We start from the raw sequence: 16,495 nt of genomic DNA, 5'->3' as shown, positions 1-16,495 counted from the left end.
GGAGATCGGTGGATATAAGGTCGTATCAAAGCCGGCTATCAATTACCTGGAGGTGATAATTGATACCAAATTGAGCTTTGCATGCCAAAAAGCAGCCAGTGCCACCACGGCACTTGCAAAAATGCTGCCGAACATTACTGGCCCGAAACACTGCCGTAGGTTGGTGCTAGTCGGAGTGGTGCGTTCGATCTACTCTACTCGTCGCCTTTATGAGCAGAAGCGCTTGCGAACTCTTAGAGATGGAAGCAGGTGAACTCGGTTTACGGGCTGATGGCTTTGAGGGTTTGCAACGCTTTTAGAACCACTTCAGATGAAGTAGTATTGGTGATGGCAGGCATGATTCCTGTCGTCATTCTGGCTACAGAAATGAGTTTGCTGTACCATGCAAGACGTATGGAGGGGTATGATCTCTGGCACCGCAGATCGTCGGTGGGCGCAAAGGCTCATTCCCAACATTAGGGTGTGGCTTGAGCAAGAACATGGGGAGACCAACTACCACATTACCCGATTCTTCACCGCTTTGGGTTGGATGATTCTCCGAATCGTCTTAGATGCGGTGCCATACCGGAGGATCCAGAGCATGTGATTTTTCACTTTGCTTATATAGATGAATCATTTGATCTGTTGGCGATAAACGGCTGGTTGGTTGTAAGGCCAACTGCTATCTCTTCGCACAGTATTCGCTCTTTTGGCTGGTCATTTATTCAGTTTCGGATAGCTGCGTGGTTTGAGCACAAGGCTGTCGTATGGAAGATCGCGGTTTGAATCTCACTGGTGGCAGTGGGATTTGTATCGTGATTGAACGTGGGATACCATTCGACTCAGCTGTGAATGAGTACCTGAGTCAAATCAGGGTAATAATCCCGGGTGAGCGCAATGCTCACCACATTGCCTCCTACAGTGCACTGTAGTGTATCGTTATGGTCTTGAATGAAGTGCTCTAGCACACTTCAAGGCCCTGATCCAATATAGACTGTGGTGCCAAAAATTATTATTATTTTTCGAGCTGTCACAATCTCGGCAGATGCCGGATTTTACCTAATACTAGCACTAGTGCCAAGTATTTAGGCTTGGACGATCTTACCTACTTAAAAACTAAAGGGACGCTGGTGGTGGTGACCGGTGTTAGGTTAGTGGGCGAGTCCGTCGAGAACTCCCCGCAACATCGAGCATGTATGCAGGATGATATACTTCTGAATGGTTTGTATCAGACTGAGCGAAAGCCCCAGGACATCAAGGGAAGTCGTGAGGGATTTCGGTACAGTACTTGTAGCTGACAATATTATGGGAACTACAACTACCCGGTCGAGACGCCAAATTTCTTTGATTTTCCGAGCCAGTGGCTCATAGTTCACCTTCTTCTTCACATATTTTCGTTCGATGATGCTGTTATGGGGCATAGCAACATCAATTATATACTCGGCGCGACCCGCCTTGTCATCTAACAGTACGTCAGGCTTCTTACGTAGAGTATGGCGATCAGTCAGAATTTGTCGGTTCCAATACATGCTATAAGCAGAACTATCAAGTACTGCTTGCGGCTCATATTGGTAAACCGGACATGTTCCCGTGATCAGCCCATTCTTGTATGCAAGGTTTTGTGGATAACCTTACATACACCATTATGCCTGGTGACGTACTGCACCGGTGCTATAACAGTGCAGCCAGAAATGAGATGGTCCAACGTTTCTAACGCCGAACCACATATTTTGCACTGGTCGTTCTCCGTTCTTTCATCATGAGCTTTTCATAAGCTCGGGTGGCGACTACGCCGTCCTGAATGGCACACATGAACCCCTCCGTTTCAACAAAGAGCTCACCAGCACACAGCAATCTGTTAGACAAATGCAAATCTACAAATGGCTGCCAAAGACAACTCATGTGTTTACGGTGCATTGCCTTCGGCTTCCATTCATCGATTCGCTTTTGGTCCGACTTCACCCTACTCAGAGGATTGAAAGATCGATCCTTCAAGTTATGTGTAGTCAGCACACAGTCTTCCTTACAGACAGCTGCATGCAAAGGACTTGCCTGCTCTTTGCTATAAAAATGAGTGCGCAGGGAGGATTTGGCGATGATGTTGTGCTGCCACGTCAGCTACGCCCCTACCTCGGATGTCACAAGGCTGGTTCATCCGCTCCACGGCAGAGTTTGGGTGATGCATTTGGAAGTCGGACATAGTTGTCCGTGTCCGCCGATGGACGTATTCCAGATCGGTCTTCGTCCACAGCAATATTCCGAATGCATAAGCCTGTGAAGGGATAGCGAATACATTCAACCCGCTTATTTTATTCTTCCCCGAGAGATGCGATTTCAGTACCAGCTTTACACGTCGCAGGAATTCGGACAGCAGAGCATTCTTCAGATGACCAACTCGAGCATGGGTTCCTTACAGATTTCCTAAGTATTTGTCGAAGTCTGTTTCGGTCATAGCTTTGATGTGGAGGCCGCCAATGCTATGTCTGGCATGCGGCCCGTGATGACCTTTGCGGATGGCTTGGATGCGATACTTGCCCAATTCAAACTCCATCCGAATATCACGGCTGAACATGTCTACTATTCGCAACAGACTTCTAAGGTGGTCTCAGTACCAACATACAACCATACCCTCTAGCATCATTCAGTAGCCATGAAAGGGGGTTCAGTTGCATACAAAACCAAAGGGGACTCAACAAATCCCTTGAAAGATGCTCCTCCGTATATGGATGGGCTCTGAAGTGTTGCCACCTTCAGATCAAGGCACGGATAAGGTCGTATTCCACCCTTCCATGATTGTCGCCAAAAACTTTATTAGTTTCGGATAAATGCGATACAGATGTAAGACATCGATTAGCCAGGTGTGTGGAACGCTATCGAAAGCCTTGGCGTAATCGATATAGCAACTGAAAAGGTTTCTTTTGCCCCTAGTTGCTTTCCCTGCAACTACCGAGTCGATAATGAGTGGGTCTTTGCAACTCCTTGACTCAACACGGCAGCCCATCTGCTCCTCGGACAAAATGTTGTTGGTCCCGAGGTGCGCATTGAACCTGCCGCTTATGATGGACGTTATGAATTTGTAGAGGGTTGGTAAGCAAATAATCGGTCTTGTGTCTGCGTAGTCCTGCACCGTGTCCTTCTTAGGAATAAGGTAGGTAATACCCGCAGTGAGGAAGGGTGGATATTTCTCGGGCCGATTCATGACCTGACTTATGCCGTGTGCCAACCGACTGTGAACGCTGGTCAATTTCTTATACCAGAAATTCTGCACCGGATTCAGACCTGGGCCCCCCCAGTTCATCGAGCTGTTTCTTGCTCCTCGAATTTCCTCTTCTGTAACATCCGCAGAATTCATGCCAAGCGTATTGGCACGGCGGGTGCCTTCGGCGGTGATCCACTCAGCATGTTGGGCGGGTATCCCCAAAGTACACCCCAATATTCTTTCGCTTCTTACCGAAAACTGCACTGTCTGGACGCTCTGTTGGGATTCATTGAGAGATCTAAAAAAGCTCCGCAGGTTCCTCGCGTATGTTGCATTCTAGACACGTCTGGAGTGACTTTCGCAATACTGTCGTAACCGACTGCATATGACAGAATGCTTCTGGTTTAGTGTGTCCGGAATTTAAACTACAGATATCTCACTGGGGATGGTATAGTTCCGGTGAACCCTCTGCAAGTGCTGCTTTGAATCAGTCTAGCAATGTCTTGTCTTAGTGAGTCCCGCCGACGTCCCAGACGAATTTTCCATGGTGGATCTCCTTGGTCACTCAAACCAATAGCACGAAAGCGAATCTTCTGACCGTGGAATCTGACAGCTGCAACAGCACCACAATACACAAATGACTGTAGTTGCAGCTGCTAGATATCAGCACATAGTCGAGATGCAATCTCACCATTGATTTGGAATAGAATTCTCAGAGTTGCTGGAGATGCATAGAGCCTGGGAATACTTGGTCTATGCAAAGGATCCATTTTCGAGAATTCTATACACGCTCTTTGGAATTCGATTCGAACCTTAGCGGAATCCTTAGAAAAGAGCGTTTCGGCGAGTACTGAACCTTTTGCCCGCAGTGCGGCGTGGTGTTGTTGATGCCGCCATCTCTGTCTCTATCGACGCCCAGTCCCCAGTTTCCGCGATGACCTCAAGTCGTTGCGAGTTATAAAGCGGTACTGGTCTAGATAGTCACGTGCGCGAATTGTGGGAAACGCTCGACGAGTCTCTGGTGCAACAAGGGGCGGTAAGATGTTGTAGGAGCGTATGATGAAGCGGTTCATTTCTTCAGTCCACTTCATCCGCTACCTACGCGAACCTGCTGAAGTGATCGTCACAGATTGTGGCGAAACAGCTGCAGCAGACGTGTGGCGCCTAGACGTCGAACCGCCCCACGACTAGCGGCTTCGACGCCATGCTGTCTATTACGGGAGCCCGCGGCTGCTGATAAGATTAAAATAATTGTTGCCCGTTCATAGTTGACAGGGATGCGGTAGTGCCCAAAAGCTTCTGAATTATTTTGGATGAACAGTGAATATTCTCGGGATTTGGCTTGCTTGTAGCCCTATCCCAGATTTAGGTTTCAGTCCACATTTGTTATATATTTGTTCATCCTCTCACCCTTCACTCCACTTTGGTGGGTATAGTGCATCTACACGTCCCTTAGGATTTTCCGAGATGCCCCCACTTATTCTCTACTGTTCTGTACCAAGTTCAAGAGGATATGCGAATAATATTTAAAATAGCGCCCAATGTGGGCTTAGTTCGCATTACTGAATCAGGGGAGTTTGAAGGGGATGGGATAATGAATATAGGAATTTCCGCCTGCTTTTCATGGATGCATATTTAGTTATCTACCGCAAGTAATACCTACATAACAACCCAGACATTGTTTTCATGCACACACTTTACTTCCCTCATAGCAACTAATTTCAGCTTCTGTAAGGCATCCCCCAACGCCTCCGATTTCTCCGATTTTACGACCACTTACTTATATGACCATCGCATTTCCAATTCATTGATGCTATCAACATAAAATAGTCACCTAAACGGTGGGATTAGTCTCGTAGGTCGTCTTAACCGGGCTCCAGCTCAGACGCTCGGCTTTCCATTGCGTTAGGTCAAGCAGTTACATTAGATACATTTTAACATTTGCAAAGATGCTGCCAATTACAAATCTTCGAAGACTTCGCGGAAATCCCATAATGACCGCGACACGACTGGGTGCTAACGACAACGGAACCGCATCGGCGATATATGGCACTAAGACTCCGACGACGATGGCCTCCTTCACATCCAGCGGTAATGAAGCGAATTATGCAAAAAGGTGTTTGCACAATGAAGTTGATGGGGTTAAGGAACCTTTTATGATGATGATGTTTTTATCGTCTTTTAACAAGCGAAGTATTCCCCCTTCAGCGGACGTATCTACACACGATACAAGTATGCGTTCCTGCGGATTTGGATCTATTTTCGCATAGTCTTGCGATGGTGACTCATTTGAGTTTAAGTGGAAATGGGAATGATCGCAGGCCGGAAGATGGTGAAGGGGAGCGGGGTCGACAATTTGTGGGATTGCTAATTAATTTGCATTCGAAATTATGTAATCGGAAGAGTTCTCACGGTACGATAAGAAGTTGAGTGGATTTTTGGGTGATGGATGCGGAGATTCTGCTGTGATTGAGTAGAGAATGCAGGCAAAAAATGTTTAGATGAGTGCCAAGATATCAAGTTTTTTTTGCAAATTAAATTAAGAATTGGATGTTTGATTTCAATTTATTTTGGGTCTTAAAAGGAGATGAATCATCTACCACCTTAGGTCATCTCGAAAGTGAAGTTGAAATATAAAAATTGGTTTGTGTGGGATGGGTTTGGTAGACTCTTGTAGTTTTAATTATTCTCTTGTCTATTCAAAAAGTTAGGAAAATATTTCTTCTTTTTTATTACTGGACAGCGAAGCCTTGCGGGCGTAATCACATCCTAGATGAAGACCCGGAATTCTGGGCATTCCCCAAGGACTACGCCCCACGTAAGCCGAACTTAACGAGTACCTTTGCTTTGGACTTTCCAGCCAGGGAAGAGTGAAATACCGGCGCGGCGTGTTGCAGGGTTACGACACAGTATTCTTCACCGACGGATCAAAGATGGTTTGTCAGTCTACCGAGATTCGCCAACGGATTCCAAGCGGAAGTACTGGTAATACTGGTAGCCTGTCGCTGACTTAGGCACGATCTGATCCTCAAGCGGAACATAGTCATTCTGACCGACCGCCAAGCGGCTATTAAGGCCTTGTACTCAGTGCGACATCCTCCAGGCTGGCGGACTGGCCAGGGGGTGGGGGGCTTTGATCTTGGAAGTCCTTTGGTGGGCAAAGTGTGTCCTACTGGCGACTGTTAAGGGTGGAATCTACTCGCAGTACTTAGCAACCGCGGACCACAGATAATAAATTTCTTTAAAGGAATATTTGACGACTAACACCATATATGGTTACATAAAGATATGGTTGCGATTTAACAATGATGTTGGCCCTAAATATAATGATTGGTCTTAGCAACAAAGGTGATAGGTTCGTTTTATTCGTGGCGCATACATACATACTTCTACCTGTGAATAGGTATACAACGATGATGGCCGCCTCTTAACTTCGGGTGGAGATTTAATTACCCAGTTGTTTATATCTGGAGCTATCATAAGACCAATCCTGGTTATTGTATCAGTCTCGTAAGAGTCATATTCTAGTGAGATCTGCCGTAGAAAACTTGAATCAACCTATGAAGGACGAATTCAATTCTAATTGTTTGACACCGCGAAAGTCCAGTTATTCCTGAGGAGGTGATTGGTTTTGTCTTGAGGGTAGAGTATGGACCCTAAAGAGAAACCTTTTGAATGATTCTTGGGTGCATCCAAACACTGGGTCTAGCTTTTGTTTACGCTGTGTTTCGAGCTTTGGGTCTCGCTTTAGTCTTTGAAGGTGTGTCTAGTTGCTCGCAATACTTCATTTCTAATCAATCCTTTGACACCAAGCAATAAAGACTCGAATAACGTAGAGCTTACTGTGAGTTCGTCCTCATCTTCACTTCCTTGGAGGCAGAAGGAACCAATAAGTATGCGACATTTGGGTAGATAAAGGGATTGCAGTTAAATTTTGCGCAGGCTAACACCAATGGTTCCTCCACATCTTATTGTCGCATTTTGGACAAGGTTAATCCTTTTGATTTTTCCTAATTTTGTTTCCGAACTCAAGGAAAAGGAGCAACTCATTTCTTTTGAGTTGAGAGCTGAAACCAGAGTTGATAATTAAGTCCTCGTCTTTTTTTCCTGCCCTAATAATTCGGATCAATTTTGGAGAAGTAGCAAAGCCTTTTTTCGCAGGAGTTTTACAAACCACTTTTTCGTGAGAACATTATTTGCATGAACGCTCGAACGCCTCGAAAAGACTTGAGTTGAAAAACCAAAAGTGGAATCTTCCTTACTTCAGTAGAAAGATTGCGTGTCAACTGTCGCGGATGCTTTCAATCGAAGAGGAATTATAGCTGGTTTTTCATAACCATCGACTTAGTTCTCTCTCCGCGGCGTTACCAGGCAGGCACAATCCGTCCATCATTCTACTCCCCAATCCGTTCTTGCCCTCTCTTATGTTGCCCTTGACACCCATCATCCTGCCCTCGATTTCGATGCTCCACTTCCCTGTCAGGCGCAAGCCTACCAAATTTATCTTTCCTAAGGTGAACTTCGTACGTCTAAACTCAGTACTGGCGACAATCAACTGGGTTCCATTCCCGTCTGGTTCACCACTAAAGTCCACAGAAAACTTCGTCAAAAATACATTGGGAGGAAGAAGTTCCCGTCTTCTAGAACTTATGATGATTAAGTTTTTTTTCAAAACTCTGCCTTCCTCGGTCAAATCGTTCATATGCAAGCCCACAAAAGAATATCTGACCAGTGTTGAAGGCTCACAGAATCGTGAAAACCTCAAACCTTTCTGGTCTCACATTTTCCTCCATTAAATTCTCTGGCTCCTCAGCTAACTCCTCCCAACTTTCTTGTGATTTATTCTGACACTACCTTTCCTCAGCCTATGTTCCCTCTCCTTCCTCTTCTTTCCCTCTCGCTAGTGCATGTACCCTGCCCCGCATTAGCTACCATTGCCCTCCTTACTTACCTCTCTCCTTGTCGGGTGCCTCATTGTTAAACTTGATGCCAATGTTGGCCATGGCTGCGATCCTTATTTCCAACATGCTTTCCCTTACTTTCAACAAAAGCTTCAAAGAGAATCATTTTCCCGGTTTGCGGCTGGAGGCTCTCATCATCCCTATTTATAAAAGTGGCGATCTTACGCTTGCCGAGAATTACCGCCCCATTTCCGTCCTCTGTTCCTCTTCCAAAATCTTGGAAATATATGCCACTTGATTGTTCGCTCACTTTGGCCACCACATAGCGAAAGAGTAACACGACATTGTTAAGCGCAGGTCCACTGCTTCCAATTTGTTCGACTTTACCAACTTTATCGCTAAATATCTGAATTCATGGCAGAAAGTGCTACTATTTACACAGACTTTGTTAAAGCCTTCGACACTGTAAATCACAAGATACTTCTATCTTTCGTCTCTAAGCGTTCCCATACCACTTGTTTAATGGCTTGCATCATGCCTTTCTAAAGGGGGGCGGGGTCCTTTACTATGTTTATTTTTTATCAATGACCTTCTCCCCCCGCCCCCTTCTTACTTGTCCCTGTTTGTTCAATGCCAACGACCTTAAGCTGTTTTTTGCTATATCGTAGCCTATGGACTTCTCTTCAATCTAACCTAGACACTCTGGTCCGTTGGTACTCTGTTAATGGTTTAGCGCTAAACGTCAGAAAGTGTCACTCTGTGTGCTACTCACCTAAATCCTCCCCCACTTCCTTCTCGTAGTCTATTAACGGACATTCCTCATCACACCTAATTCCAATCAATACCTTGGAGCCACTTTCGACAATAAACTCCGTTGCCTCGAAGTCACCAATCGGGCAGCAAAATTGCCAGGCTTTATACTTCGCTCCTCCTTCATATTTTGACTACCCTTCTTAGTTCTCTTTAATTCACTCGTGAGGAATACTCTCGAGTACTGTTCCGGGATCTGCTCACCCTTCCGTAACTGTGATTGATTTGTCCTTGAAAATGTGCAACGTAAATACACCCGTCCCCGCTTCTTTACGAAAAACTTCCTGCGTGTGGACTACCAACCTACCCTCCCCCCCCCCCCCCCCCCCCCCGCCACTGCTTTCTGAACCTCCTTTCATGACTACTGAATAATGCTAGAGGGTGTGGTTCTGCAATCAAATATGGCCTTCGTGCTAATTGACACACTTGATGTACATAGCGGACATGAAGTTGTATGTTGATACCGATGACCATCTTAAAAACCAGTTGCACATAGATGTGGTGCAAGAATTGAATTTCTTTTAGACAAATGTTGGATTCAAGCCATTTGCGAAGATCATCACAAGTCACCTTCTAGACACGGATTTAGTTACCCCCACATTCAAGCTATGACCGAGGCAGGCTTCTACAACTGCTTAGGAGTTTTTCAAAGAACCTTTGCTTGAACAGGTGATTTGGTGGGATGCTCTCGTGTCGAATTCTTGCAACGTGCGAAATCCCATCAGTCGGCGAAGTATAAAATAAGCACATGGGCGGGTATGAACTGCCGTAGAGTGGATGAACCTGTTTCGTGATGTTAGAGGCGTGATTGACGTTGTGCTATGCGCTTATTTTTAGAACAAGGAACAGATGAGCCCTTTGCTCGGGGCTATTTTTATGGAAAACTGCAGGTTGATTCCATTTAACTATGAGGATCGATCTTTTAATCCTCTGAGTAGGGATAAGCTAGAGCGGATTGATGGAAATCGAAGACAGTCATTTGTCGCGCAGATGGTTATCTGTTGGGGAGCTCTTTGGATTCAGGACGATGTGGTCGCCACGAGGAGTTATCAAATGTCGATAATGAAAGAGAGGGTTGAGCACGACGAATGCAGAATGTATGGTTCCATGTTATAGACTTAGGATCAACTCGTTTCTGGCTGCACTAAATCCCTTATGGTTTCCCTAGATGTTCTGGGACTGTTACACAGTCTGGCTTAAACCATGCAAATGAACTCGATATTGGGAGGAGTTCTCGGCAGATTTTCTCATTGACCTACGCACCAGTCACCCATTTACTCTTTTTGAGTAGGTAAAATCCGTCATCAACGGAGATTGGGATAAATTGGAAGTAAAAATAAATTAAGGGACCCATAGTGACCTCAGAGTGTAAAAAATACCTACAGCGTATTGACTGGGTGCCCGATTTGATCTGGAAGGATTTAATCGAGAAAAAGCTTGGCTGCACCATGAAGAACATACATGCCCCGATGCCATGAAGATGATTGCTCCTCATTAGGCAACCTAGCTTCAGATAAAATAGTGAAATTGGGTTGAATGTAAAAAATAGACTTTCATGTAAACCATCCATAAGAGGTCCTGCTGGTTTCAAATTAAAGCGGGCATATAGGAATTTGGTGGTCATGGTGGCCAAAGGGTAGTATAGGTTCCAGGGCGAAACGTGGATTGGTACCTACGATGGAGCATAAAACCTGGGAAATGCCTGCTGAACCAACACCAACAGCTCTACTACCAAACCCTATTTCCACCTCCACGTGGTGACCGCTGGGAGCTCTTTCTTAGCGAAAAGCTGCAGACGGAGAAGGATGAAGGCGAGTCTCCCGCGCCTAAAAACGGGACAAATTGTACCAACTGGTCCTCCAGCTTGGGGGTTGGGTAGGGCTGACAACCCCACACGGAAAACTAATTGTTACGAAGCCACAACAGGAGCCTCGGACTGGACGGATTATACAACGACGAACCCGGCAACGACAACGGAGTAACGATTTGCGCATTTTCTCATGGAACGTGCGCTCCCTGTACAGAGATGAAGCTGATAAGCAGCTAGCCGACACCCTGTCCCAATATATGTAACAGCGTTACAGGAGATGCGTTGGACAGGGACCGGTTTTCTGGAGAAGAGTCGCTACACCAAATATTATAGTGGCCATCCAGTAAACCATGTGCTCGGAGTAGGTTCCTTGGTCAGCCAAAAAATGAAACCTGCTGCTATCGGCTTTGAAAACATAAGCGAACGAACATGCACTCTGCGCTTGCGAGGCAAATTTAGAAATATAAGCCTCATTAACGTTCAAGCCCCTACAGAGGAGACTGCAGAGTCGGAGAAGGATACCTTCTACGAGGCAGTAGAACCAACCCTCGAAGCCTGTCCCAGATGTGATATCAAAATCATACTTGGGGATTTTAACAGCCAAGTAGGGTCGGAGCGCGTATTCAGCCGATATGTTGGCTCCCATAGCTTATACCAAAATACAAATGACAACGGACTGAGGATTATTCAATTAGAAGGGTCACATGAATTGGTTGTTGGAAGTACCTGGTTTGCGCGGAAAGCGGTCAACAAACATTCGTGGGCCTCTCCAGACGGGACCACTTTCAATCAAATTGACCAGGTGTTGATCGAACGCCGCCACCTCTCAGCCTTGATGAATGTCAGAACATATAGGGGGGCCAATATAGACTCGGATCACTATCTCGTTGGCATGGTGCTCCGAGCCCGAATAACAATACCACCTAGAATCCCCTCTGACAATCAGGTGAGAGTGAACACTGAAGCCATCCACAACACAACCCTCCGCGACACCTATAAGAGGGAAATGGATGCCGCAATAATCGCAGTCAACAGAGGACCTTGAGATGAAACATCAACAAATGATCTTCACAATCACCTGAAGAACGTTATCATGGATACGGCCGCAAACATACTTGGCCCCAGCCGCAAAAGGAGTCGGAACGGCTGGTTTGACGATGAATGTAAGCTAGCAACGGAACGGAAGAATGGAATGGAATGGAATGCATACCGAGTAATGTTGCATTCTCAAAGAACGCGGGGACGCGCAGAGACTTATCACGAGCTCCGTCGATCGGAGAAGCGACTTCACAGACGGAAAAAGGAAGCCTGGGAGAACCAACAAGTCTGTGAACTAGAAAAGTACAGGGAGCAACCGCACCAGGCGCGGAAGTTTTACCAACAAGTCAGCAGGATGAAGCCTTATACACCTCGATGCTCATCCTGCCGAGACAAAGAGGGAAATCTGATTTCCGACAGAATGGGCATATTGGAGCAATGGGTTGAGTACTTTGATGATCTACCAAATAACCAGAACATGAGCGAGTAGGAGGTTCCACCAAATGAAGACGAGGGACAAATACTGCCACGACCAAGTATAGGGGAAACAGTCCGTGCAATTCATCGGCTTAAAAATCATAAGTCGCCAGGAGCCGATGGAATTACAGCCGAATTGGTTAAATATGGAGGCGCCCAGTTACAACAAGTGGTTCATCAACTTGTGCTCAAGGTATGGGGCAGCGAATCAGTGCCTCACGACTGGCTACGAGGCGTTATCTGTCTCATACATGAAAAGGGAGATATCGCATAGTGCAGCAATTATAGAGATATCACGTTGCCGAGTACCATCTATAAGATGTTCCCCGCTATCTTGCTAGACCAGATAGCCCCATACGCCCAGAACATTATTGGCCCATACCAAAGAGGCTTCACTCCAGGCAAATCAGCAACAGATCAGAAAACTGCGAGAATATGGACATCAATTTCACCATGTTTTCATCGCATAGCCAGGGCAAAACTGTACACGGTCATGAGAGAATTCGGGACCCCAATGAAATTGAAAAGACTGACTAGGCTAACCCTGACCAATGTGGGAGCCATGATAAAAGCAGCGGGACCACTCTCGAGACCATTCGACATCAACAACGGTCTAAGACAAGGGGAGTCCCTATCATGGGTCGTCTTCAACCTGGCCCTCGAGAAAGTGATTCGCGATACAGACGTAAATACGAGGGGTAGCATCCTCTTCAAGTCTACATAACTACTGGCATACGCTGACTATGATCTTGCAAGTCTTTATCTATTCCTCGGAAACCTAAGTTCTTAGTATAAAAAATTGCGAACTTTTGGCCGCGTTCCTCTGAAAAATGTTTGGCCCCCTACATGAGGGTGTACAATTCCGTAGCCTACATAACGACGAAATCAATGAGCGACACCACGACCGTCTGGTTGTGGACAAAATCAGGCTCAACAGGTTGTGGTGGGCGGGTCACTTAATCCGTATGGATGAGGATGATCCAGCCCGCAAACCCTGTCAGGGCAATATAAATGGTAGAAAAAGAAGACAAGGCAGACCCTGCCTGAGATGGAGCGATGGCGTAGGTCAGGACGCCAGACAGCTTTTAGGGATATCGAATTGGTGGACCTGGTCGCAATACCGGGATGTCTGGAGTTCCTTATAAAGGCAGGCTTAGACCGGATACCGGTTGTTGCGCCGTTGATGATGATGATATAGGAATTTGCTAGCCAATCTGAAAGAGGAGACGAGGCGAAGAAGAATTATTTTAAACAGTTATGTATATAAATAGACCCCTGAAGTATGTTTCCTACGATCGCGCTGGAAAAGCAATGAGCTATAACCGCAGGTATCCTGTTCGCACCTCTGGGACTAATAGTCACCCCTTCCTATTGCAATGCAAACTACAAGTCGTGTTACAATGCATCGAGTGCTTGATGCTTTCAGTCATCGTGACGGAGCTGCCAAAAATGTGTGGGGAGATTGGTGGCAGCCCCTGGACGGGATTTTAATGAGCCACCAAATTATAAATCGCCAACGATTATTATTATTATATAAGTAGATCAGCGTTTCGCGGTTCGTGCAGATGGCTAAGCTGGTCCTTTTTTTGAACAAAAGTTGAGAGAAATAAGTTGCTTACTTGCAATGATGCTGTAGGTTTTGCGGTCATGGCGGTGGATCTTCATTGAAATGAATCACGGAAGTACTGCGTATTTTATTCGGAAAATAACTGAACCAGCTAAATGGGTCTGAGTCTTTCTTTGGTAGTGTGGAGGCGCTACAGTGTGGAGCCGCTTTGCGGAGATTCAAGGTCTCTGGAGGCCCAGCTACTAAGTCTAGATCTATAATTGCAATTCATGCCCACAGAGTCAAATTACATTTCCCAAGGCTGCTCGTTCCTTTTCAAACTCGCTAAGACCCATTATGATTCAAGCTAAGAAAAGTCGGGGATCGACCTTGCCCACCGTTCATCAGGAGTTAGCCGTGATAAAAGTGACAAATAACAACTTTGGGGGTGTCTATAGTCGGTCAACTTTTGGCAACGCAATACAAATAACGAGAAATTAAAATGTGACCTCGAGGCATACTCCCGATACCCCTTTTGAAGTTTTTAAAAATAGAACGCCGGCGGCTTATTTTCGCATCAATTAGCCACGGCACACTTGATTTTCGCAAGAACTCGTACATAAATATCGCATTATCTTATCACAATATCAAATTGAATGTTTCATAATCTGCTTACCTCGTTCAATATCTTTGACAACAATAAATTTCGCTCTTATCACTCTCAATGAAAACACACTCAACTAGCCAGACCGAGTTTGCGGTAGGGGTTGTGTTTGTCTATTTGTCACATATGTGAGCCAAGTCAGAATGAGTCTATGAAGCAACACTGGATCAACTGATAAGATTTTCAACGATCAGCATTTCCCCGATATTAATTAGCTGGAAAAACAGCGACCAGATCCTGGTCGTATCTCAATATTTTCGAATTGGAATGAAAACGAATTCGGTGGCGCCATAACATGATTTATTTATAATTATCGTTATCAATTATTTCTTTCTTGCTTATTAAATGTTTCGGAGGTAAACACACGCGACGTTGATAACCGAGAGATTAGCACTTGCACCGCACAAATGGGATGATAGCTACCCAGCCGGATTCCGTGAAAATGGGAAAGTGCAAGTAATGCGTTTACATCACAATTATCGGCACGTACTGTTGCCTGATGCGGCTGTTTCACGCGTTTTTCTGCGCTATATATTGAGTTACACGATCACGATCACGGTTGTGACTGTTTTTTGTAGGAAATCCAATTGTGCGGTAGAACGTGTGTAGAGCCAGTCACATTCGCGATCGCGACCCATATATGTATTCCCCCGGTATGACGGCAACGCGTTCCCAAGATAAAGAAAAAATTGGATCTTTCTGATGGAGATCGTGACATATGGTCAGACGTACCTACATAAGACCGCGCATATGCGGAAATTAGCAATAAAGCCACCTTTGAGAAATCAGGCCTCACTGATCAAAAATGGATCCATTGCCAGAAAGATTGCTAAATTGTTTCCATCAGAAAATCGAAAGAGATCAGAAGACGCGCGTGGTACAAGGTAATCGAACCACGGGAACCCATGGGGCCTCTAATCCGGATTACAGCGAGGAATTACATTCAAATTACTCAAGAGACATTTAAGATACAAGAAGTCTCGACAGAGATCGGAAAATGCGACAATAGTACAAAAGGTGAGGTTTATCTCGCGACTGGTGATGCACCATCGTCGAATCAGCAGGTACTTCCCACATCTACGATGATGCTGTGACTCGTAATTACCTGCTCGTTTCGCGGATTGCCTCCGTCAGTCACCCACACTGAGCGCCGTTGCGCTATTTTCAAGATCAACACTAGATAAACTTATCTGAGACAGACTTTTACGAAGATGTCTGACTGAGTATCTGATCTATTTTTCTTGGGTTCATGGAGCTTAGAAACTGTTCAATTTTAGGCTTGAATTCAGGGAATCGGAAGAACAAAAAAAAGATATCGTAATCTCAGTAATCGCACGGCAAGATCACTTCTTAAGAATGCCACTCGCCGCGACACCTTTCGACTTCAATCTCGTACTGAATTAAAGGCGATCAAAGGCGTCGATTAAAAGCATTTTGTGGTCGCTTGCTTGCTTACTTACTATATTGACGCTATATAGCCAAGCCGGAGTCAAGCTAGCACATATTTAAGATTACTGCCTGGTCGCCGCTTGATAGCGACAATCTCTGCCACTGCTGAAGGTTGGTCTCAATCTCGGCCCCAAAGATTCTTAAGATTTTACAGTGATTGTCTGGTGGTAAGATTGGGATAAACTCTTTAAGGGACTGGGGATTATTTTTGCTTTGTTTTGCATTTGAAAAGACGCCGAAGGTTTGAGGTGTCTCATCCTCTTCCGTTGTCGCAAAATATGGTTTGATCTTCAGTTTGGTGCCCGTGAGATGTTCGGATGGATTGTGGAGGTGATACTTTAAGATTAACGCTTTTCGCGCGATACTATAGCCATTGTGCTTATAAGTGGGCTCAGTGAGTACAGGGTGGAAGTTTAATAATTTGTTTGTGTAAGCATAGAATCATACTGCCATCTTCCTTAAGACACACTATTTTTTGTGGGGTAGAGTAGGTGAATGGATTTACGAACAGAGTGTTGGACTCCCGCAATGGTAAGTCGTCGGACTACCGACTAAACACTTCCCCATCGTCAGAGAACTAGCTCGAAACCGTCTGTTACATTACCTCGGGCTAGTCCCCGAA

At 45.5% G+C, this 16,495-nt stretch overlaps 1 protein-coding gene across 9 annotated transcripts in view; it reads right to left on the bottom strand.

Moving 5' to 3' along the window:
- LOC119654898 (A disintegrin and metalloproteinase with thrombospondin motifs 7) overlaps nt 1-15,806 on the bottom strand; it is a 142,728-nt gene extending 126,922 nt beyond the window's left edge. For 3 of the 9 annotated variants that reach the window (XM_038060518.1, XM_038060526.1, XM_038060527.1), the window contains exon 1: nt 14,437-15,806. The gene's annotated coding sequence lies outside the window, so the exon portion shown is untranslated. The remainder of the gene's footprint in view (nt 1-14,436) is intronic. The other 6 variants (XM_038060519.1, XM_038060520.1, XM_038060521.1 and 3 more) reach the window with 6 other exon arrangements.
- Between the last annotated feature and the right edge of the window lie 689 nt (nt 15,807-16,495).

The sequence above is a fragment of the Hermetia illucens genome, chromosome 4, assembly GCF_905115235.1.
Source record: "Hermetia illucens chromosome 4, iHerIll2.2.curated.20191125, whole genome shotgun sequence".
Taxonomy (NCBI): domain Eukaryota; kingdom Metazoa; phylum Arthropoda; class Insecta; order Diptera; family Stratiomyidae; genus Hermetia; species Hermetia illucens.
This window is presented reverse-complemented; position numbering and strand designations above follow the sequence as displayed.